Here is a 23,879-nt window from a genome sequence, read left to right on the forward strand (position 1 = left end):
CTTGGTCTTGTCACGTGGCCCCGGCAGGCAGCGGAGTCGGCGCGGGCGGGCGCTTTGCCCTTGCTGCTAGTTTTTCGTGTTCGCGACGGGCCTTCCTCTTTATCGCCCTCCTTTCTTTTCTGTCATTTTAAAAAAGCTCGGGAAAGTGCAAATCATAAGAAGCACCCACGTTCTCATCACCTGGGAGGACTTGTTTTCGTGGATGTTATTCTTGGGCTTTCTCCTTTTGTTGTGGTGCATCCAACCTGGCTTGGGCACAGCCCACATGGCCGTAGTTTTTTTTGTGACACTATTTCCTCTTTTTCATTTTCATTTCATACTTTACTTCTACTTAGTGATTTTTCTGCAGCAGTTTTCAGAACAAGCCCTAAAAGAGCGGGTAAGGAAACTGTGGGACAGGTGAGGCAGGAAAACAGGACTTTTTTTTTTAATAGCTAAAATCTACAACTTGTTAGGAAAGAGCACCCTGTGGTGGGCTGGGAATCAGAAGATCCGGACTCTGCTATTAATTAGTTAAATGGTGATAATAATAATAAAACCAATTAAATAAGGAGCACATGGCAGACGAGAATAATTGTGATGACTATCTGTTACTCAACTATGTGGCTTGGGCCAGACGCTCGCAGCAACTAGAGAAAGCCTGCGCGCAGCAGTGAGGACCCAACACAGCCAAAAAAAAAAAAAGTAAGTTGCAGATTTTAGAAATCAAAAAATTTTTACATTAAAATTTGGATATTGGCCTTCTCTTGAGACATAAGTCTTTTGCAACTCAGTATATTCTCTGATGGCAACAAGCTGGTGGATTGGATGTTGGCTGCCCTTTTTTAAAATTTTTTTAATTAAAAAAATTTTTTTATCAGAGTGTAGTTGATTTACAATGTGTTAGTTTCAAGTGTACAACAAAGTGATTTCGTTATACATATATGTATTCTTTTTCAGATTCTTTTCCAATTTAGGTTATGACAGAGTATTGAGTAGACTTCCCGGTGCTATACAGTAGGTGCTTACTGATTATCTATTTTATATATAGTCGTGTGTATATATGTTAATCCCAACCTACTAATTTATTCCCCCACTTACCCTTTGATAACCATACGTTTTTTTGTTTTGTTTTGTTTTTTTAAATTTATTTTGGCTGCGTTGTGTCTTTGTTGCTGCATGTGGGCTTTCTCTAGTTGCAGCGAGTGGAGGATACTCTTCGTTGTGGTGTGTGGGCTTCACATTGCGGTGGCTTCTCTTGTTGCGGAGCACCTCTCGGCACGCAGGGCTTCAGTGGTCACAGCACGCCGGCTCAGTAGTTGTGGCTCATGGGCTTAGTTGCTCCGTGGCATATGGGATCTTCCTGGCCCAGGGGTCGAACCTGTGTCCCCTGCATTGGCAGGCAGAGTCTTAACCATTGTGCCACCAGGGAAGTCCCCATAAGTTTGTTTTCTGAGTCTGTGAGTCTGTTTCTATTTCGTAAATAAGTTCATTTGTATCACTTTTTTAGATTTCACATATAAGTGATATCATATGATATTTGTCTTTGTCTTACTTCAATTAGTATGATAATCTCTAGGTCCATCCATGTTGCTGCAAATGGCATTATTTTATTTTTATGGCTGAGTAATATTCCATTGTATATATGTACCACATCTTCTTTATCCATTCATCTGTTGATGGACATTTAGGTTGCTTCTATGTCTTGGCTGTTGTAAGTAGTGCTGCAATGAACATTGGGGTACATGTATCTTTTTGAAGTATGGTTTTCTCCAGGTATATGCCCAGGAGTGTGATTGCTGGATAATATGGTATTGGGTTGGCCAAAAAGTGCCTTCGGTTTTTAAGTAAAAATAAAAGACACTTTTTCATTTTCATCAAGAACTTTATTGAACAACATATTCACCCGTTTGTTCCACTACCCTCTGCCATTTTTCAGGCAACTTTGTAATTCCATCTTCCCAAAACTTTTATCTTTTTGAGCAAAGAACTGTTCCAGGTACCGTTTACAGTCTTCCAGGGAATTGAAATTTTTTCCATTAAGAGAATTTTGTAAAGACCGAAATAAATGTAAATCCGAAGGTGCAATGTCTGGTGAATACAGCAGATGAATCAGAACTTCCCAGCCAAAATGTGACAGTTTTTGCCTGGTCATCAAAGAAACGTGTGGTCTTCCGTTATCCTGACGGAAGATTATGAGTTTTCTGTTGACTGATCCTGGATGCTTTTCGTCGAGTGCTGCTTTCCGTTGGTCTAATTGGGAGCAGTACTTGTTGGAATTAATCGTTTGGTTTTCCAGAAGGAGCTTATAATAGAGGACTCCCTTCCAATCCCACCATACAAAAACATCACTGGGCTTCCCTGGTGGCGCAGTGGTTGAGAGTCCGCCTGCCGATGCAGGGGACACGGGTTCGTGCCCTGGTCCGGGAAGATCCCACATGCCGCGGAGCGGCTGGGCCCGTGAGCCATGGCCGCTGAGCCTGCGCGTCCGGAGCCTGTGCTCCGAAACGGGAGAAGCCACAACAGTGAGAGGCCCGCGTACCGCAAAAAAAAAAAAAAAACAAAAACAAAAAAAAAAAAACCACACAAAAAAACACGTCACCTTCTTTGGATGAAGACCGGCCTTTGGTGTGGTTGGTGGTAGTTTATTTCACTTGCCCCACGATCTCTTCCAATCCACATTATTGTACAGTATCCACTTTTCATCGCCCTTCACAATTTGTTTTAAAAAACAGAACTTTTCCATTATGTTTAAGTAGAGAATCGCATGCGGAAATATGGTCAGGAAGGTTTTTTTCGCTTAACTTCTGTGGAACCCAAACATCAAAGCGATTAACATAACCAGGCTGGTGCAAATGATTTTCAATGCTTGATTTGGATATTTTGAGTAGGTAGGCTATCTCCCGCGTGGTATAATGTTGATCTCAATTAATGTCTCTATTTGATCGCTATCAACTTCAACTGGTCTACCTGACCGTGGAGCATCGTCCAGTGAGAAATCTCCATCATGAAACTTCACAAACCACTTTTGACATGTTCGATTGTTTCGAATGAAGTTAAAGACAACTAAGTGCTACTAGAGCCATCTTATAGAAAAAACCGAAAGAACATTTTGGCCAACCCAATAGCTCTACTTTTAGTTTTTTAAGGAACCTCCATACTGTTCTCCGTAGTGGCTGTACCAATTTACATTCTCACCAACAGTGTAGGAGGGCGTTCCCTTTTCTCCACACTCTCTCCAGCATTTACTGTTTGTAGATGGCTGCCCTTTTAGAAGCCAGGTTCTTCTGGCATCTTGGTCTAGCTCCTTTAACTAGTTTTTATGATCTGTCTGGTCCCTGGAGGCCAGTTATTTTCTGTGGGGAGAGTGGGGTGGGGAGTGACTGAGGAATTTGTGGGCTTGCTGTTTGAATTTTCACAATGTTTGAGGGGATGCTACTAGTCTTTACTGGAATAGGGTAGACGGGGTATTAGGTAGTCTGGAAGAACTGTCTGGATCCTTCATTACTTTCCAGTGTCGCTGGACAATCATGTAGGTGAAAAGCTTGTTTATAATGATCAGAGGCTGGAACTAATTCCATTTTGCATAAAAATGTAAACTTTTTGGGGGGAGTAGTTTTAATATTCTGTCGGGCTAGGTTATGCTGCAGTAACAAATAACCCCCAAATCTTCGTGGTTTAACATAACAGAAGTCTTTTTCTTATCGAGATATTGAATATAGTTTGCTGTGCTATACAGTAAATCATTGTTATTTATCTGTTTTATACATGGCAGTGTGTATCTGTTAATCCCATACTCCTAATTTATCCCTCCTCCGCTGCTTCTCCTGTGGTAACCATAAGTTTGTTTTCTATGTCTGTGAGTCTGTATTTGTTTGTACATAAGTTCATTTGTACTATTTTTTAGATTCCACATATAAGTGGTATCATATAATATTTGTCTTTGTCTGACTTACTTCACTTAGTATGATAATCTCTAGGTCCATCCATGTTGCTGCAAATGGCAATATTTCACTCATTTTTATGGCTGAGTAATATTCTATTTCATATATATATATATATATATATATATATATATATATATATCTCACATCTTCTTTACCCATTCATCTGTTGATGGACACTTAGGTTGCTTCCATGACTTGGCTATTGTAAACAGTCCTGCTATGAATATGGGGTACACGTATCTTGTCAAATTAGAGTTTTTGCCTGTTCTGGATATATGCCCAGAAGAGCACTTTAACAAATGTCTTCTGTGTGGTTGGACCTAGTCCTTTTCTCCTCTCTTCTCAGACTTGTTTCTCGCGTCTTGGATTTCATTGGTCTGCTGCCTCCTGCTGAGTGTGATTCCTTCTTCTGCCCGTTGCCATCACTCTCATTTTAAAAAAAGTCTTTTGGAGGATTCTCAGACTCCATCTCTCAAATCAGGCCCTGCCTGTCTATGCCCAGTACCACTGCCTGAATGGATTCTTGCCTGGTTTGTAGTCACTCTCCAGGACACCTCCTTGTGCCTTGCAGTTTTACTTCCTCCATCTGTTCTAGACACCTCAGCCAAGCACTTCCAAGACCCGGGGCTGATCCTTTCACCTTCCTGCTTTCAAATCTCCCTTTGCTTCCCTGTGGCAGGAGGCTTTGTCTTATCTATGTGCTGCAGTTGCAGATTGCTCATTTTCTCCTTGGTGTGGACTAGAGATTGAGTTTTGCAGCATCCCAGGATGTTTGGGTGACTTGATTGAGACCAAAGTGGTAGCCAAAGAGATGGACCCTGTGGCTTCATTGGGATTGTGAGTTGGCCTATCAGTAGGGAGCACTTTACTAATTTTGTCTCATATGTATATATTTTATACACTTTGATTTGCATTTCATAATCTCGGAGAGTTTCACTATCTGGACATAATTGGTACCCTGGAGCCAAGAATGGCCAATTAAGGTCAAATCATTTTTCTGAACAATGCAATATGAAGCACACACCATTGGCTATGGTCTTCTGCCATAAGTGTTTACCTACAAACAAAACAAGCTTTTAGAACAGCACTGTCTGGTAGAACCCTTGGATGTAAATGTTCTAGATCTGTGCTGTTCTGTACGGTGGCCAGGAGCCACAGGTGGCCACTGAGCACTTGCAATGAAGCTCGTGTGACTGGGTTTTAGGAAACCTAGGGGAGAAAGGAAGAAGGGAGACAGCACCTGTAGTAAACAGTGAGACACTCCTAGAAGGCGCAGCATCCCCTGGACCAGGTGGAACGGGCAACCCTGATGAGACTGGAACTACCTGCTGGAAAGACTTCTTTTTGTCAGTTGGGAACATTTGAATATGGATTGCATATTAGATATTATGGAATTCTTGTTAATTTTGTTCAGTGTGATAATGGGTTGTGGGTATGCCCGAAAACGCCTTTATTTTTTAGAACTGATTTAGAGTATCAAGTGGTAACACCTCATGACGTCTGTAATTAACTTTAAAATACTTCAGCACAAGAAAATATTTGGTGCAAACATGGCAAGATCTTGACAGTTTTGAAATCTAGGTAATGAGTATGGGAGAGTTATTATGTATTCTACTTTTCTGAATGTCTGACTTTTCATAATAAAACGTAAAAAGATATATAAAAAAGTGAATCCATATGAAATAGAAGCCAGTGTTTCATCCAGACTGAAAAATCCTAGGGAGTTCCCTGGTGGTCCAGTGGTTAGGACTCAGCGCTTTCACTGCCGTGGAGCCGGGTTCAATCCCTGGTCGGGGAACTAAGATCCCGCAAGCTGCACAGTGTGGCCACAAAACAAAAGGACTGAAAAATCGTCACAAAAGCCTTGATTGAGGTTTTATTTTGAATAATGAAAACAAAAATAAGTTACCTTTATCATATATTTATCAAAATTTGGAATGTGTTTGCAACCATGTGCTATTTTTATAATGAGTAAAGAATGAACAAGTGCTAATTTTTTTTGCACAATTTTTCTGAAGAAAATCACATTATATAGCTTTATTCATTTCACATCTGACTCACAGTGGAGTCAGAAAGAGGGTCCAAAAATATTTAGGCTTCATATTTTTTCTCAAGGCCTCTTTAATCCTGCAATAGATAAACCATACCTTATTTTGGCTACCTTTTCATTTTATTTGTATCTCTTTTCATGTAGCTAGTACTCAAGCTACTTGGCCCAAAGTGGAAAAGTAATTATCCCATTCACCATGCTGTCGTCCTTCTAGATATTTTTGTGGGATGTCTCATATGAAAAAACAAGCTATTTTGCAATATTATTACTCTATGTTTGAGCCCATCTAAGCTCACTCTTCCCTTTTAATATGTTCTAAATTTACTATTTTTTTCAACCATTCTGTTTTGAAGCACCTGTTGGATCAGCAGCATTGGTTTTCTTTTCTGCCGATCTTATGTGTCAGTGGCTTTGTGTGGGATTGGGTGGGACTTGAGCATCACTTTTGTTTACTCTGTGAAATCTTGCATCGTGTGCAGATTTACAGCTTCACTGTACAATTGATTTGCATTGTAGACATCTGACACTCAGCTAGAGACTGGCTAGCCATTGGCTCAGTACATGAGGTATGATGCTTTGGGGTTCAGCAGGAAATGAGCTTTGAGTAGGGATGGATTTTATAAGTGGTAATATATTTTATAAGTGATAATATTAATATACTCATTAGTGAATATTTTAACATTATCAAGACTTCTGCTTCTCTGAATGGCCTTGTAACTGCAGGGACTTGGGTAAAATATCCTCAGGTGATGAGTTTAGAACTGTAGAACTTGTTGCGATGGTTGGTTATAACTGAATGAGATGTAGGTGCTGTTGCTGAGATGGCATCAAAGTATGGCAGTTGAAAGGGTAACCAACTGAAAGGAAAACTCAGTATTCCTACGCACAGTACTTCTGACACTAACTGCCCAGAGTTAGTGCAGATCCCACAGGGTAAGGGCTCAGTCCTACAGGACTGTTCCCTCAATTCAGATACCAATCTAGGCCTCCAGTGAACTGAGTCCCCCTAAGACTGATATCATCATTAATGTACAAACTCAGGTTGTCTCTCCAGGGCAAGATAAGCTAACAGACCCCCAAGCCATGGACCACCTGGCTAGAGAATTTCAAACTGGAGACATCCTGACCCCTGAAATTACGATTAAGAAATGTCACAAGACGATGATTAATCCCAGCTTCTTTGTCTTCCCCTTCAAAAACACCCCCAACTCAAAGATCAGGTTGGAGTGGATCTGAGGCTTGTCTCCCACTCCCTTGCTTGATGCCCTGCAAATAAACCCTAACTTTGCTGCAAACCCCTGCTGTCGGAGTTTGGCTTTCTGTGCTCTGGGCATAAGAGCCCTTGCTTAGTGACACAGGTACTTCTGACTGACCAGCTATAAATAGGCAGTTCCCACAACCCCCTCCTCAGGTTTCATAACTTGCTAGAATGACGGAACTGAGGAAAATGCCTAACTTAACTATTACTGTTTATGGTAAAGATATAACTCAGAAACAGCCAAATGGAAGAGATGCATAGGGCAAGGTATGTGGGAAGGGGTTTGGTTGGAGCTTCCATGCCCTCTCTGGGTGCATTACCCTGTCAGCACCTTGATGTGAACCCTATTATTTAGGGTTTTAATGAAGGTTCAATTACATGATTGATTATTGACCATAGGTGATTGAACTCAATCTCTAGCTCCTTCCCCTTCCCAGGAGGCGGTGGGGGTGGGGTGGGCATGAAAGTTGCAACTCTCTAATCACAGGGTTGGTTCTTCGGGCAACCAGCCCTTATCCTCTAAGGTTCACCTCATTAGCATGAACTCAGGTATGTTTGAAAGGGGCTTATTAGGAATAAGAAAAGATGCTCCCATCTCTCTTTCATTCAGGAGATTACAAGAGTTTTAAGAGCTCTGTGCTGGGAACCAGGAGCAGAGATCAAATATAACTTTCTTATTATGTATCACAGTTATTTTATGAAAATAATCTTGTATTAATTAAAAATAGATAGCTCAGTTATAAAAAAGTTAACCTGAGCATTTGCATAATGAATTTGCATAATGTGTCCCTAAGGGAGAGAGCCCTCCTTATGTCAATGAGTGACCTGTCCTTTCCCTGCTTGGCACCTTGCAGTCACCATGGAACAGTGGAGAGAATCTTGAGTGCAGCCCAGCTCATGCTTTCAGAGGAAATACCAAGGGCCAGAAAGGTGGACTTTAAAGCCCCTGCCAGGTACTTCAAAAACAATGGACTTTCTGTTTTGTTAACATTTTTCCATAACAGATCATATAAATTTACCTAGTACTCTCCCCTGGCCCACATTTTATTATGAAAAAATTTAAACATAGAGTACGTATAACACCATTTCTATGTATTTATCCCTGTGTCCATCCATTAATCCAGCTTATTTTTTGATGTACTTCAAAGGAGATTCCAGATCCTAATACTTAAAAAACCTTTTTATCTAGAAATAATTTCAATCTTAAGAAAAGTTGCAAAGAATAAAGATAGCACAGAGTACAACTGTGTATCCTTTACCCAGATTCACCTGTGGTTAACATTTCACTCTATACGCGGTATCATTTGCATGTGCTGTCTCTCTATCTGTATTTATATACGTACATTTTTACCCTGAACTTTTTTGAGGGTATATTACATACATTATGACCTGTTACACTTAAATCCTTCAGGATATATTTCTTAAGAACTGGGATATTCTCTTACATAACCATGGTAAAGTTATCATATTTAACACTGAACATTTATATCAATTCCTAACTTAAAAAAATGATTGTACAGGGACTTCCCTGGTGGTCCAGTGGTTAAGAGTCCACCTTCCAATGCAGGGGGCGCGGGTTCGATCCCTGGTTGGGGAACTAAGATCCCACATGCTGCGTGGCAACTAAGCACTTGCTCGGCAATGAAGAGTCCGTGTGCAGCAACAAAAAAAGATCCCACATGCCGGCAACCTGATGTAGCCAAATTAATTAATTAATTAAAAAAATTGATCACACAACATAGTATGGATGTTATTGAATGAAAGTTTGTGTGCCTGATGCACAGTGAGGCCAAACAAACTGAAATGTTGGAGTTTGCAGCAGAGAAAGGTTTATTGCAGGGCTGAGCAAGGAGAATGGGTGACTCCTAAACTCCTCAGAGTGTTTCAGCAAAGCATTTTTAAAAATTATTTTATTTTATTTTATTTATTTATTTTTGGCTGCACTGGGTCTTTGTTGCTGAGTGCAGGCTTCTTCTAGTTGCAGCGAGCTGGGGCTACTCTTCCTTGCGGTGCACGGGCTTCTCATTGCGGTGGCTTCTCTTGTTGCAGAGCATGGGCCCTAGGTTCACGGGCTTCAGTAGTTGTGGCTCCCAGGCTCTAGAGCGCAGCCTTAGTAGTTGTGGCGCATGGTCTTAGTTGCTCCGCGGCATGTGGGATCTTCCCTGACCAGGGCTCGAGCCAGTGACCCCTGCATTGGCAGGGGAATTCTTAGCCACTGCGCCACCAGGGAAGTCCTCAGCAAAGCATTTTTAAAGGCAAGGTGAGGGAGGGGCATCCCAGGGTATGTGATCAGATCGTGTACAATCCTCTGATTGGTTGATGTAACAAGGTGGTTAATGTTATCAATCCTTAGGCTCCTGAAGTTCTGGGGACTGCTATGTGCTCATGATCATTAAGTAATTAATTGCTTCCATTCCCTGGTGGCTTTAACATCTGAAAAACTAAGGAAATATTCATCATGTGCATCAGATACTATTATCTGGGTACTTCAGAGAGGAACTAAAGCAGAGGATATGGGGGAGGGGTCTGTCCCCATAAGTTCCAGCTCAGTTACATGGAGGTATCTTCATTTATTTTATCAATTCCCTGTTGTTGGATATGTGTATAGTTTCCTAATTTTCAATATTTAAATACCACTCTATCTTTGTGTACTTATCTCCTAGATAACTTTCTGGGAATGGAATTTTGGGTCAAAATATTAACATTAAAAAAAATCTTGATTTGCAGTAGATTGTCAAATGAAGATTGTACACTTCTACCAAGGAGTTATGAAAATGTTCACTTTTCTCCATCTTTCCGATACTAGATATTTATCAACCTTTAGAAAAGTGGGCCAATTTGATAAATGAGAAAGATGTCTCATTTTAAGTTGCATTTCTTTGATTATTAAGTATAGATGCACTGTTAATTGCATCCCCAATATCAATTCCCTCTTCTTTTTTGCTAATTGAATGCTGATTTTGTTAGTAGGCTAAGCCCTACACGGGATACTCATGTTTATTACCTCCCTGGTAGCCAGGGGTGCCATGCGGCATAGTTCTGTCCAACGAGCTGTAACTAATGTATTGGGGCTTTTGGGAAGTCTTTTGCTTTTTCTGATAAGTGGGAAAACCTATAACATTTACCATGTCTGTCTATGTATTCATCAGCTGATGATCCATTTCCTTTCTCTTTCTTTCCTGCCTTGAATGTAGACATGATGCCTGGAGCTATGGCAGCTATTTTGGCATCATAATGTGACAAGCATGAGGGAATAGTCAAGTAAATAACTCTATTTGTTTAAGCCACAGTAAATCTCTTACTTGCAGCTGCAAGTATTTCTAAGTGATGTATAACTAGTGAACCTGAACTTCAGTTTGTGTGCTAGTTGCACAGTTTGTTTACTGCTGTATGATAATCCTTGGTTTGCCTGTCTGGCTCCTCTCTATAGTGGGAGCTCCTTGAGAAAAGGGACCACCTGACAATAACACTCACTTCTGTATGGCAGAGCAGACACAAGTTGAGTGCTTATGAAGTGTGTCTTGAAGGAATGAATGATATCATTTAATTCCATATGCAAATTATCTTTATTTATTTATTTATTTATTTATTTATTTTTTGCAGTACGCGGGCCTCTCACTGTTGTGGCCTCTCCCGTTGCGGAGCACAGGCTCCGGACGCGCAGGCTCAGCGGCTATGGCTCACGGGCCCAGCCGCTCCGCGGCATGTGGGATCTTCCCGGACCGGGGCACGAACCCGTGTCCCTTGCATCGGCAGGCGGGCTCTCAACCACTGTGCCACCAGGGAAGCCCTATTTTTATTTTTTAAAATTATTATTTTTAATTTATTTGGCTGCACTGGGTCTTACTTGCAGCATGCAGGATCTTCATTGTGGCATGTGGGATCTTTCATTGTGGTGTGCAGGCTCTCTAGTTGTGACGCATGGGCTCTAGAGCACGCGGGCTTAGTAGTTGCAGTGCATGGGCTTAGTTGCCCTGCAGCATGTGGGATCTTAGTTCCCCGACCAGGGATTGAACCCCTGTCCCCTGCATTGGAAGGCAGATTCTTAACCACTGGACCACCAGGGAAGTCCCCCATATGCAAATTATTTTAAAAATGGATAGTCCAGGATGGATATTTACTTGTTAGGGTAGATGGCTCCCCCAGGTCATTTCCTGAACCAGTATACTCAAACTCTTTGGTCTTTTTACTCCTTTATCAGTATGAGAGATTCTCATTCTCTAAGGCTGTGCCTCCTAATCTTTTTCATATCATGACTCACGTAGAACATGATAATGTTTGTTGTACAACACAGCATTGTAATGGATGGAGGGCTTTTTGCTGCAGAAGTAGCACTTGGGGAGTCAGGCTTCTCCAGACGTCACTGGGTCACCCCTGGGCCAAAAGCATCAGCATCTCTGAACAACTAATTGCCCAATAGCTTCACTAGTCTGGAAGCTCTGCTCTAAGGAGAGGTGAAGGCTTTTCTACTTCCCAGTGAGAAATATCATAAATACTTTAAAATTTATGCCGAAGGAAAGACACACACGACTCTGTAACAAATATCAATGTTTGGCTCCATCTAGAGGTCTAAAATGGAGTTGGGTTTCTAACAGTCCAGGATTTGACAGTTTGCATCCATCCATCCATTCTTACCCACCCACTTATCTTTATCCATCCTCCAATTCATCCATATCCATCCTCCCATCCATCCATCCATTCATCCTCCCATCCAACCTTCAATCCATTCATATCCATTTTTCCATCCATGTAGCCATCACAGTCTACAAGGGCCCTATGTGATCTGATACTTGAAAATCTTTCTGATCCCATTTTGTATCATTATATGTGGATTTGTTAAGTTATACATGATTTTTTGGTTCCTTAAACACATCAAGCTTATTCTTTGCATATACTTTTCTCCCTCTGCTTGGAACGATTTTTCTCCCAGGCTTAGCCTTACTGACTTTTGATCATCATCCTTCGTATCCAAGCTCAACTCAACTTTTCAGAGAGACCTTCCCTAATCACCCTAAAATATATACCCCTTCCAGCCTCCAGTCCTTCTTTGTCACTTCACACAGTTTAACTTCCTTCATAATATTAATACTTACGACGTTTTCAGACATTTTCCTGTTTTTTTGGTATTGTTTTTTTTGGTATTGTTTCCTCCCCTCACTGGAATGTAGCTTCAAGGGAAGCTTATTTCTCTTGTTCACTGCTGTATCCCCAGTGCTCAGAACAAACTACCCCCATATGTTAGTGATTTTAAACAACAAAAGTTATTGTTATTTCATGCTCACATCACACAGCCACCTTGATTGGCAGTGTTGTCCTCTGTTCTTCTCACTTAGAGTTCTCCCAGTTGGCTGAGAGCCCCTGACTCTGGAACTTCCTTTATTACCTCCGCAGGAGGAAGGGAACAGAGAGAAAAGTGACCAAGTGACCTGCTCCTAAAGGCATCCTCACAGAAGTGACCCATGCTCTCTTGCTCATATTTCATCTGTGAGAGTGGATGCATGGCCATGCCTACATTCAGGGGGGTGGGAACAATCCCATCATGCGCCTAGAAGAACTAGAACTGGAGGTGACCAAGACTGATGATTTCCACCTTAGTGAGACAGACAAACAAGAAGTGCCATGAGGGGCTCTGCTAGAAGGGGTAGCAGAGCACAATACCCCCTGATCCACAGAGGAGCCAGTGGTCACCCTCTTGGGCCATGGTGAGGAAGTGCCAAAAAGGATGCACAGGGAGCTAATATGGCCTGCGTCTTGAAAGACGAGCAGTTGCTCACCTCCGTCAGAGCTGGGGGTAGGCAGAGGAAGCAGTCAGAGTAAAGCACAGAGGCCTGTAATAGCTCTAAGACCTGCAACTTGTGAAGAATGGGATGTGGGCTTTGACTGATGGAATGGGTCACAGTGGGTCTGGAAAAATGCCTGAGTGCAGACCTTGGAGGATGCTGATGTTATCCTGTGAGTAACAGGGACAGCGATGCTTGTAAAACAGGGGAGTGACTTGTTCAGAATTGTGCTCTACAAATTAAAGTATGATGTCACGCAGCGTGGTTTGAGGGCCTATGAGATCAAAGACAGGTAGGCCAGTTGGAAGACCATTCATGGTCATCCAGGTGAGAGATGAGGAGATCTGAAATGAGACAGAAACAGTGGGGATTACAAAAAGCGGTCTAATGTCAGAGACGTTTGAGAAGGAGGGTCTAGAGGAATTGGATATTGGTGAGACATGGGTGTGAGGGGGAGGGAGAATTGAAGGATATGCTCAGCTTTCTGACCCAGGTGAGTGGATGTGTGGTGGAGTGGGGGAGAAGAAATTTTCAGTGTGGACATCCAGGTGGAGCAGTCCAGAATGGGGTAGGACGTGTGGACCCAGAGCTCAGGAGAGCCTGGCCGAGTGTGTCTCCTGCCATGTGAATAGTAGTGAAGGAATGCTGGTGTTAAATGTTAACTCCAGCTACTTGTGAAGGGGTGGGGCTGTGGGAGATGTGATGAACCCACTTGAGGCCTTTCCATCAAGGTCTCTTTACCTGCGGGATCACAGGACCGGGTTCTCGTTCCTGATCTCCAGTCTCTCTGGGAACCTTGCATGGACCACAACATCCATCTAGCCCTAGATTTGCTCTTCTGTGCCAGAATGATACCTGCAGTGTGAGTTTATGGAAAACTCACATGGTGATTTTTTTCTTAAAAAAATTACACATGGTTACATGTCTATATGTTCACTGTAAAAAATCAAGACACGAAAAAGCAAAAGTTCCACTTTTTGTCTCCCCCATCCTTCCCTTCTCCAGCAATAACCACTCTTAAAAGCTTTCTCGGGGCTCCCCTCTTCCCCTTGCCGGGCAAGAGGTGTCTCGCCGCCGCTGGGTGCTGTCTCTATGGCGAGGAGGAGGAGGAGTGCGAGCTCAGCGACACAAGTACATAAATAAAGGATAAAGTATTTTACGAAACAAATCTTCAATCAAGTATAACATTTTGATGCTTGGCAGCTAGACTCCTTGTGCCCTCACTATGCCAGGAGCGACTGTAGATCATAGCCAAAGAATTTGTGAAGTTTGGGCTTGCAACCTGGATGAAGAGATGAAGAAAATTTGTCAAGTTATCCGAAAATATAATCAACATTGCTATGGACACCGAGTTTCCAGGTGTGGTTGCAAGACCCATTGGAGAATTCAGGAGCAATGCTGACTATCAGTACCAACTATTGCGGTGTAATGTGGACTTGTTAAAGATAATTCAGCTAGGACTGACATTTATGAATGAGCAAGGAGAATACCCTCCTGGAACTTCAACTTGGCAGTTTAATTTTAAATTTAATTTGACTGAGGACATGTATGCCCAAGACTCTATAGAGCTACTAACAACATCTGGTATCCGTTTTAAAAAACATGAGGAGGAAGGAATTGAGACCCAGTACTTTGCAGAACTTCTTATGACATCAGGAGTAGTCCTCTGTGAAGGGGTCAAATGGTTATCATTTCATAGTGGTTATGACTTTGGCTACTTAATCAAAATCCTGACCAATTCTAACTTGCCTGAAGAAGAACTTGACTTTTTTGAGATCCTTCGATTGTTTTTTCCTGTTATTTATGATGTGAAGTACCTCATGAAGAGCTGCAAAAATCTCAAAGGTGGTTTACAAGAAGTTGCTGAACAGTTGGAGCTGGAACGGATAGGACCACAGCATCAGGCAGTATCTGACTCATTGCTCACAGGAATGGCCTTTTTCAAAATGAGAGAAATGTTCTTTGAAGATCATATTGATAATGCCAAATATTGTGGTCATTTGTATGGCCTTGGTTCTGGTTCATCCTATGTACAGAATGGCACAGGGAATGCATATGAAGAGGAAGCCAACAAGCAGTCATGATATGAAATAGTTCTTTTATTTTTATTTTATTTGAGCTACACACATGCTTGTATATAGGTTTTATCTCTGGTTGAATCCCTTGAACAATAGACATTACTTTTTTTCCTTTCATAGCTCATTTTATTTTCTGCCTTTCAGTACTAAGTATGACCATTCCTATCTCAGATCTTAATAAATAGAAAAGCATTCAGGTTAAATCTGGCCTTAATATACTTGTTAGTAGGCGTGTGTGACAGAGAGTGGGGAAAGCTATTCAGTACATCATATTGAATACTTTGATAAACGTTACTTACTTGAGCTTGGTTGGTTTTTTCCCTTTCCTAAATTAACTAGCACTGACTGTAATTTATTTCCCTGTTTCATGTCTCCCTTCCATTCTGCAGGAGTTTTAGCTATTTGAGATTGTGGACCATCAATTTTGCACTTTAGAGAGTGATTCTGACTCAAATCCTCTGTTTTATCAGCAGTTTTTTTTTCTTTTATTTAGTTTATTGTCAACATACATCAGTTCTATAAAATGAAAAACTATGAATAATCAAAGCATAATCATGAAAATTCAAAGTAGCTATTCAATACAAAAAATACAACCATAAAAGCAGGTTCACTCACGCACACATAGCAGCAGGAGATGCAGCAGATATTTCAAAGGACAGCAAGTGCTTGTTTTTTCTTTTTTTTTTTTTTTTAATTAGTTTCTGCTTTATAACAAAGTGAATCAGTCATACATATACATCTGTTCCCACATCCCTTCCCTCATGCATCTCCCTCCCTCCCACCCTCCCCATCCCACCCCTCCAGGCAGTCACAAAGCACCCAGCTGATCTCCCTGTGCTCTGCGGCTGCTTCCCACTATCTATCTACCTTACGTTTGGTAGCGTATATATGTCCATGCCTCTCTTTCACTTTGTCACAGCTTACCCTTCCCGCTCCCCATATCCTCAAGTCCATTCTCAAGTAGGTCTGTGTCTTTATTTCTGTCTTACCCATAAGTTCTTCATGACATTTTTTTTTCTTAAATTCCATATATATGTGTCAGCATACAGTATTTGTCTTTCTCTTTCTGACTTACTTCACTCTGTATGACAGACTCTAGGTCCATCCACCTCATTACAAATAGCTCAATTTCATTTCTTTTTATGGCTGAGTAATATTCCATTGTATATATGTGCCACATCTTCTTTACCCATTCATCCGATGATGGACACTTAGGTTGTTTCCATCTCCAGGCTATTGTAAATAGGGCTGCTATGAACATTTTGGTACATGTCTCTTTTTGAATTATGGTTTTCTCAGGGTATATGCCCAGTAGTGGGATTGCTGGGTCATATGGTAGTTCTATTTGTAGTTTTTTAAGGAACCTCCATACCGTTCTCCATAGTGGCTGTACCAATTCACATTCCCACCAGCAGTGCAAGAGGGTTCCCTTTTTCCCACACCCTCTCCAGCATTTATTGTTTCTAGATTTTTTGATGATGGCCATTCTGACTGGTGTGAGGTGATGCCTCATTGTAGTTTTGATTTGCATTTCTCTAATGAGTAAAGATGTTGAGCATCCTTTCATGTGTTTGTTGGCAGTCTGTATATCTTCTGTGGAGAAATGTCTATTTAGGTCTTCTGCCCATTTTTGGATTGGGTTGTTTGTTTTTTTGTTATTGAGCTGCATGAGCTGCTTATAAATTTTGGAGATTAATCCTTTGTCAGTTGCTTCATTTGCAAATATTTTCTCCCATTCTGAGGGTTGTCTTTTGGTCTTGTTTATGGTTTCCTTTGCTGTGCAAAAGCTTTGAAGTTTCATTAGGTCCCATGTGTTTATTTTTGTCTTTATTTCCATTTCTCTAGGAGGTGGGTCAAAAAGGATCTTGCTGTGATTTATGTCATAGAGTGTTCTGCCTATGTTTTCCTCTAAGACTTTGATAGTGTCTGGCCTTACATTTAGGTCTTTAATCCATTTTGAGCTTATTTTTGTGTACGGTGTTAGGGAGTGATCTAATCTCATACTTTTACATGTCCCTGTCCAGTTTTCCCAGCACCACTTATTGAAGAGACTGTCCTTTCTCCACTGTACATTCCTGCCTCCTTTATCAAAGATAAGGTGACCATATGTGCGTGGGTTTATCTCTGGGCTTTCTATCCTGTTCCATTGATCTATCTTTCTGTTTTTGTGCCAGTACCATACTGTCTTGATTACTGTAGCTTTGTAGTATAGTCTGAAGTCAGGGAGCCTGATTCCTCCAGCTCCATTTTTCGTTCTCAAGATTGCTTTGGCTATTCGGGGTCTTTTGTGTTTCCATACAAATTGTGAATTTTTTTGTTCTAGTTCTGTGAAAAATGCCAGTGGTAGTTTGATAGGGATTGCATTGAATCTGTAGATTGCTTTGGGTAGTAGAGTCATTTTCACAATGTTGATTCTTCCAATCCAAGAACATGGTACATCTCTCCATCTATTTGTATCATCTTTAATTTCTTTCATCAGTGTCTTATAATTTTCTGCATACAGGTCTTTTGTCTCCTTAGGTAGGTTTATTCCTAGATATTTTATTCTTTTTGTTGCAATGGTAAATGAGAGTGTTTCCCTGATTTCACTTTCAGATTTTGCATCATTAGTATATAGGAATGCCACAGATTTCTGTGCATTAATTGTGTATCCTGCAACTTTACCAAATTCATTGATTAGCTCTAGTAGTTTTCTGGTAGCATCTTTAGGATTCTCTATGTATAGTATCATGTCATCTGCAAACAGTGACAGCTTTACTTCTTCTTTTCCGATTTGGATTCCTTTTATTTCCTTTTCTTCTCTGATTGCTGTGGCTAAAACTTCCCAAACTATGTTGAATAAGAGTGGTGAGAGTGGGCAACCTTGTCTTGTTCCTGATCTCAGTGGAAATGGTTTCAGTTTTTCACCACTGAGGACGATGCTGGCTGTGGGTTTGTCATATATGGCCTTTATTATGTTGAGGAAAGTTCCCTCTATGCCTACTTTCTGCAGGGTTTTTATCATAAATGGGTGTTGAATTTTGTCGAAAGCTTTCTCTGCATCTATTGAGATGATCATATGGTTTTTCTCCTTCACTTTGTTAATATGGTGTATCACGTTGATTGATTTGCGTATATTGAAGAATCCTTGCATTCCTGGAATAAACCCCACTTGATCATGGTGTATGATCCTTTTAATGTGCTGTTGGATTCTGTTTGCTAGTATTTTGTTGAGGATTTTTGCATCTATGTTCATCAGTGATATTGGCCTGTAGTTTTCTTTCTTTGTGACATCCTTGTCTGGTTTTGGTATCAAGGTGATGGTGGCCTCGTAGAATGAGTTTGGGAGTGTTCCTCCCTCTGCTATATTTTGGAAGAGTTTGAGAAGGATAGGTGTTAGCTCTTCTCTAAATGCTTGATAGAATTCGCCTGTGAAGCCATCTGGTCCTGGGCTTTTGTTTGTTGGAAGATTTTTTATCACAGTTTCAATTTCAGTGCTTGTGATTGGTCTGTTCATATTTTCTATTTCTTCCTGATTCAGTCTTGGCAGGTTGTGCATTTCTAAGAATTTGTCCATTTCTTCCAGGTTGTCCATTTTATTGGCATAGAGTTGCTTGTAATAATCTCTCATGATCTTTTGTATTTCTGCAGTGTCAGTTGTTACTTCTCCTTTTTCATTTCTAATTCTATTGAGTCTTCTCCCTTTTTTTCTTGATGAGTCTGGCTAATGGTTTATCAATTTTGTTTATCTTCTCAAAGAACCAGCTTTTAGTTTATTGATCTTTGCTATCGTTTCATTTCTTTTTCATTTATTTCTGATCTGATTTTTATGATTTCTTTCCTTCTGCTAACTTTGGGATGTTTTTGTTCTTCTTTCTCTAACTGCTTTAGATGCAAGGTCAGGTTGTTTATTCGAGATGTTTCCTCTTTCTTAAGGTGGGATTGTATTGCTATAAACTTCCCTCTTAGAAGTGCTTTTGCTGCATCCCATAGGTTTTGGGCCATCGTGTCTCCATTGTCATTTGTTTCTAGGTATTTCTTGATTTCCTCTTTGATTTCTTCAGTGATCACTTCGTTATTAAGTAGTGTATTGTTTAGCCTCCATGTGTTTGTAGTTTTTACAGATATTTTCCTGTAATTGATATCTAGTCTCATAGCATTGTGGTCGGAAAAGATACTTGATACAATTTCAATTTTCTTAAATTTACCAAGGCTTGATTTGTGACCCAAGATATGATCTATCCTGGAGAATGTTCCATGAGCACTTGAGAAAAATGTGTATTCTGTTGTTTTTGGATGGAATGTCCTATAAATATCAATTAAGTCCATCTTGTTTAATGTATCATTTAAAGCTTGTGTTTCCTTATTTATTTTCATTTTGGATGATCTGTCCATTGGTGAAAGTGGGGTGTTAAAGTCCCCTACTATGATTGTGTTACTGTCGATTTCTCCTTTTATGGCTGTTAGTATTTGCCTTATGTATTGAGGTGCTCCTACGTTTGGTGCATAAATATTTACAATTGTTATGTCTTCTTCTTGGATCGATCCCTTGATCATTATATAGTGTCCTTCTTTGTCTCTTCTAGTAGTCTTTATTTTAAAGTCTATTTTGTCTGATATGAGAATTGCTACTCCAGCTTTCTTTTGGTTTCCATTTGCATGGAATATCTTTTTCCATCCCCTTACTTTCAGTCTGTATGTGTCTCTAGGTCTGAAGTGGGTCTCTTGTAGACAGCATATATATGGGTCTTGTTTTTGTATCCATTCAGCCAATCTGTGTCTTTTGGTGGGAGCATTTAGTCCATTTACATTTAAGGTAATTATCGATATGTATGTTCCTATTCCCATTTTCTTAATTGTTTTGGGTTCGTTATTGTAGGTCTTTTACTTCTGTTGTGTTTCTTGCCTAGAGAAGTTCCTTTAGCATTTGTTGTAAAGCTGGTTTGGTGGTGCTGAACTCTCTCAGCTTTTGCTTGTCTGTAAACGTTTTAATTTCTCCATCAAATCTGAATGACATCCTTGCTGGGTAGAGTAATCTTGGTTGCAGGTTTTTCTCCTTCATCACTTTAATTATGTCCTGCCACTCCCTTCTGGCTTGTAGAGTTTCTGCTGAGAGATCAGCTGTTATCCTGATGGGGATTCCCTTGTGTGTTATTTGTTGTTTTTGCCTTGCTGCTTTTAATATGATTTCTTTGTGTTTAATTTTTGACAGTTTGATTAATATGTGTCTTGGCGTATTTCTCCTTGGATTTATTCTGTATGGGACTCTCTGTGCCTCCTGGACTTGATTAACTATTTCCTTTCCCATATTAGGGAAGTTTTCAACTATAATCTCTTCAAATATTTTCTCAGTCCCTTTCTTTTTCTCTTCTTCTTCTGGAACCCCTATAATTCGAATGTTGGTGCGTTTAATGTTGTCCCAGAGGTCTCTGAGACTGTCCTCTGTTCTTTTCATTCTTTTTTCTTTATTTTGCTCTGCAGCAGTTATTTCCACTATTTTATCTTCCACCTCACTTATCCGTTCTTCTGCCTCAGTTATTCTGCTATTGATCCCATCTAGAGTATTTTTTATTTCATTTATTGTGTTTTTAATCGATGCTTGATTCATCTTTAGTTCTTCTAGGTCCTTGTTAACTGTTTCTTGCATTTTGTCTATTCTATTTCCAAGATTATGGATCTGGGAAATAGAATCTTGGATCATCTTTACCATCATTATTCTGAATTCTTTTTCAGGTAGACTGCCTATTACCTCTTCATTTGTTAGGTCTGGTGGGTTTTTATCTTGCTCCTTCTCCTGCTGTGTGTTTTTCTGTCTTCTCATTTTGCTTATGTTACTGTGTTTGGGGTCTCCTTTTTGCAGGCTGCAGGTTCATAGTTCCCGTTGTTTTTGGTGTCTGTCCCCAGTGGCTAAGGTTGGTTTAGTGGGTTGTGTAGGCTTCCTGGTGGTGGGGACTAGTGCCTGTGTTCTGGTGGATGAGGCTGGATCTTGTCTTTCTGGTGGGCAGGTCCACGTCTGGTGGTGTGTTTTGGGGTGTCTGCGGACTTTTTATGATTTTAGGCCACCTCTCTGCTAATGGGTGGCGTTGTGTTCCTGTCTTGCTAGTTGTTTGGCATAGGGTGTCCAGCACTGTAGCTTGCTGGTCGTTGAGTGAAGCTGGGTGCTGGTGTTGAGATGGAGATCTCTGGAAGATTTTCGCCGTTTGATATGATGTGGAGCTGGGAGGTCTCTTGTGGACCAGTGTCCTGAAGTTGGCTCTCCCACCTCAGAGGCACAGCACTGGCTCCTGGCTCCTCAATTTGGGATGATTTGTTGTCTATTCATGTATTCCACAGATGCAGAGTACATCAAGTTGATTGTGGAGCTTTAATCCGCTGCTTCTGAGGCTGCTGGGAGAGGTTTCCCTTTCTCTTCCTTGTTCTCACAGCTCCTGGGTCTCAGCTTTGGATTTGGCCCCGCCTCTGCGTGTAGGTCGCCGGAGGGCGTCTGTTCTTCGCTCAGACAGGACAGGGTTAAAGGAGCAGCCTCTTCCGGGACTCTGGCTCACTCAGGCCGGGCGGGAGGGAGGGGCACGGAGTGCGGGGCGAGCCCGCAGTGGCAGAGGTCGGCGTGACGTTGCACTAGCCCGAGGCGCGCCGTGCGTTCTCCCAGGGAAGCCGCCCCTGGATCCCGGGACCCCGGCAGTGGCGGGCTGAACAGGCTCCCGGAAGGGCGGTGTGGACAGTGACTTGCGCTCGCACACAGGCTTCTTGGCGGCGGCAGCAGCAGCCCCAGCGTCCCACCCCCGTCTCTGGGCTCCGCGCTTTCAGTCGCGACTCGCGCCCGTCTGTGGAGCCCGTTTAAGCAGCGCTCTTAATCCCCTCTCCTCGCGCACCAGGAAACCAAGAGGAAAGAAAAAGTCTCTTGCCTCTTCGGCAGCTCCAGAGTTTTCCCGGACTCCCTCCCGGCTAGCTGTGGCACATTAGCCCCCTTCAGGCTGAGTTCTTGCCGCCAGCCCCAGTCCTCTCCCTGCGCTCTGACCGAAGCCCGAGCCTCAGCTTCCAGCGCCGCCCGCCCCGGCGGGCGAGCAGACAAGCCTCTCGGGCTGGTGAGTGCCGCTCGGCACCGCTCCTCTGTGCGGGAATCTCTCCGCTTTGCCCTACCCAGGTACGTGGGGAGTTTCTTGCCTTTTGGGAGGTCTGAGGTCTTCTGCCAGCGTTCAGTAGGTGTTCTGTAGGAGTTGTTCCACGTGTAGCTGTATTTCTGGTGTATCCATGGGGAGGAAGGTGATCTCCGCGTCTTACTCTTCCGCCATCTTATCCGGAAGTCCTTGCTTTTTCATTTGAAGACCGTGACCATATCAGATACTAGAATGCGTCAGCTTATCAGTGTGTGTTCACCACAAGAGTCAAAATTCATTTGTAAAAATGTTTTTCACATTGAAATTGTTGTAAAAGACACACTTTCCAGAATTAAGCCTCCTCTCAGGCTTCTTGCCAGTTTCTAACACCTAAAAACTAACTGATACAGAAAATGTTTCAAATGTTAACTATTCTGATTCTTAAAGGTTAAGAAAGGATCTTCAAAAATAATTTAAAAGAATCATTGCAAACAATAATACTGGTACTCCCCCAGCCTTACTCCAGCATGGGCGTCTCTGGTTCTGATTCTGCAGCCTTGGGCAGGGCCTTCACCACACTCCCACCACTTTGCTTGCTTCCTTCCCTGGTCCTTCTACTGGTAGCTCCACTCTGGCTCCAGGCAGCTTTGTGTCCAGTGACTGTGCCTGCTCCCAAAGTCTTGGTCTGAAACTCAGTTCCACAGGGGCCAAGGCTCAGGACATGCCCAACACTGGTGAGACTTGGGGGGTTGCTCCTCCAGCCAGCAGACCCCTGTATACTGGTTGCCACAGTCCACATCAGGCCGAGGAACTCTCACTGTCGTCTTCTTTCCCAGCAGCAATTTGGAGAAGATTTTGTAGACAAAGGTCCACGTCACTGCTGGCTCTCTGATTATGTCACTGCTGCTGCCTCCCTGGATGTTCTCTAGACTTTCCCGGGAGGGAGCCCTTGGAGAAGAGCTGGTCAATGAGAAACCTGGGAGAACCTTAGGACCCTATGTTCTTCATGACATTTTTTTTTCTTAAATTCCATATATATGTGTCAGCATACAGTATTTGTCTTTCTCTTTCTGACTTACTTCACTCTGTATGACAGACTCTAGGTCCATCCACCTCATTACAAATAGCTCAATTTCATTTCTTTTTATGGCTGAGTAATATTCCATTGTATATATGTGCCACATCTTCTTTACCCATTCATCCGATGATGGACACTTAGGTTGTTTCCATCTCCGGGCTATTGTAAATAGGGCTGCTATGAACATTTTGGTACATGTCTCATTTTGAATTATGGTTTTCTCAGGGTATATGCCCAGTAGTGGGATTGCTGGGTCATATGGTAGTTCTATTTGTAGTTTTTTAAGGAACCTCCATACCGTTCTCCATAGTGGCTGTACCAATTCACATTCCCACCAGCAGTGCAAGAGGGTTCCCTTTTTTCCACACCCTCTCCAGCATTTATTGTTTCTAGATTTTTTGATGATGGCCATTCTGACTGGTGTGAGGTGATGCCTCATTGTAGTTTTGATTTGCATTTCTCTAATGAGTAAAGATGTTGAGCATCCTTTCATGTGTTTGTTGGCAGTCTGTATATCTTCTGTGGAGAAATGTCTATTTAGGTCTTCTGCCCATTTTTGGATTGGGTTGTTTGTTTTTTTGTTATTGAGCTGCATGAGCTGCTTATAAATTTTGGAGATTAATCCTTTGTCAG

General features: G+C 41.8%; 1 pseudogene across 1 annotated transcript; it reads left to right on the top strand.

Moving 5' to 3' along the window:
- Positions 1–14,239: 14,239 nt before the first annotated feature.
- On the top strand, positions 14,240–15,098 carry LOC307052736 (CCR4-NOT transcription complex subunit 7-like; annotated as a pseudogene). Its single transcript has 2 exons — positions 14,240–14,560; positions 14,714–15,098. The product of its transcript is annotated as a CCR4-NOT transcription complex subunit 7-like (transcript).
- Positions 15,099–23,879: the final 8,781 nt, after the last annotated feature.

The sequence above is a fragment of the Hyperoodon ampullatus genome (assembly GCF_949752795.1).
Source record: "Hyperoodon ampullatus genome assembly, chromosome: 4".
Classification (NCBI taxonomy): Eukaryota; Metazoa; Chordata; class Mammalia; order Artiodactyla; family Ziphiidae; genus Hyperoodon; species Hyperoodon ampullatus.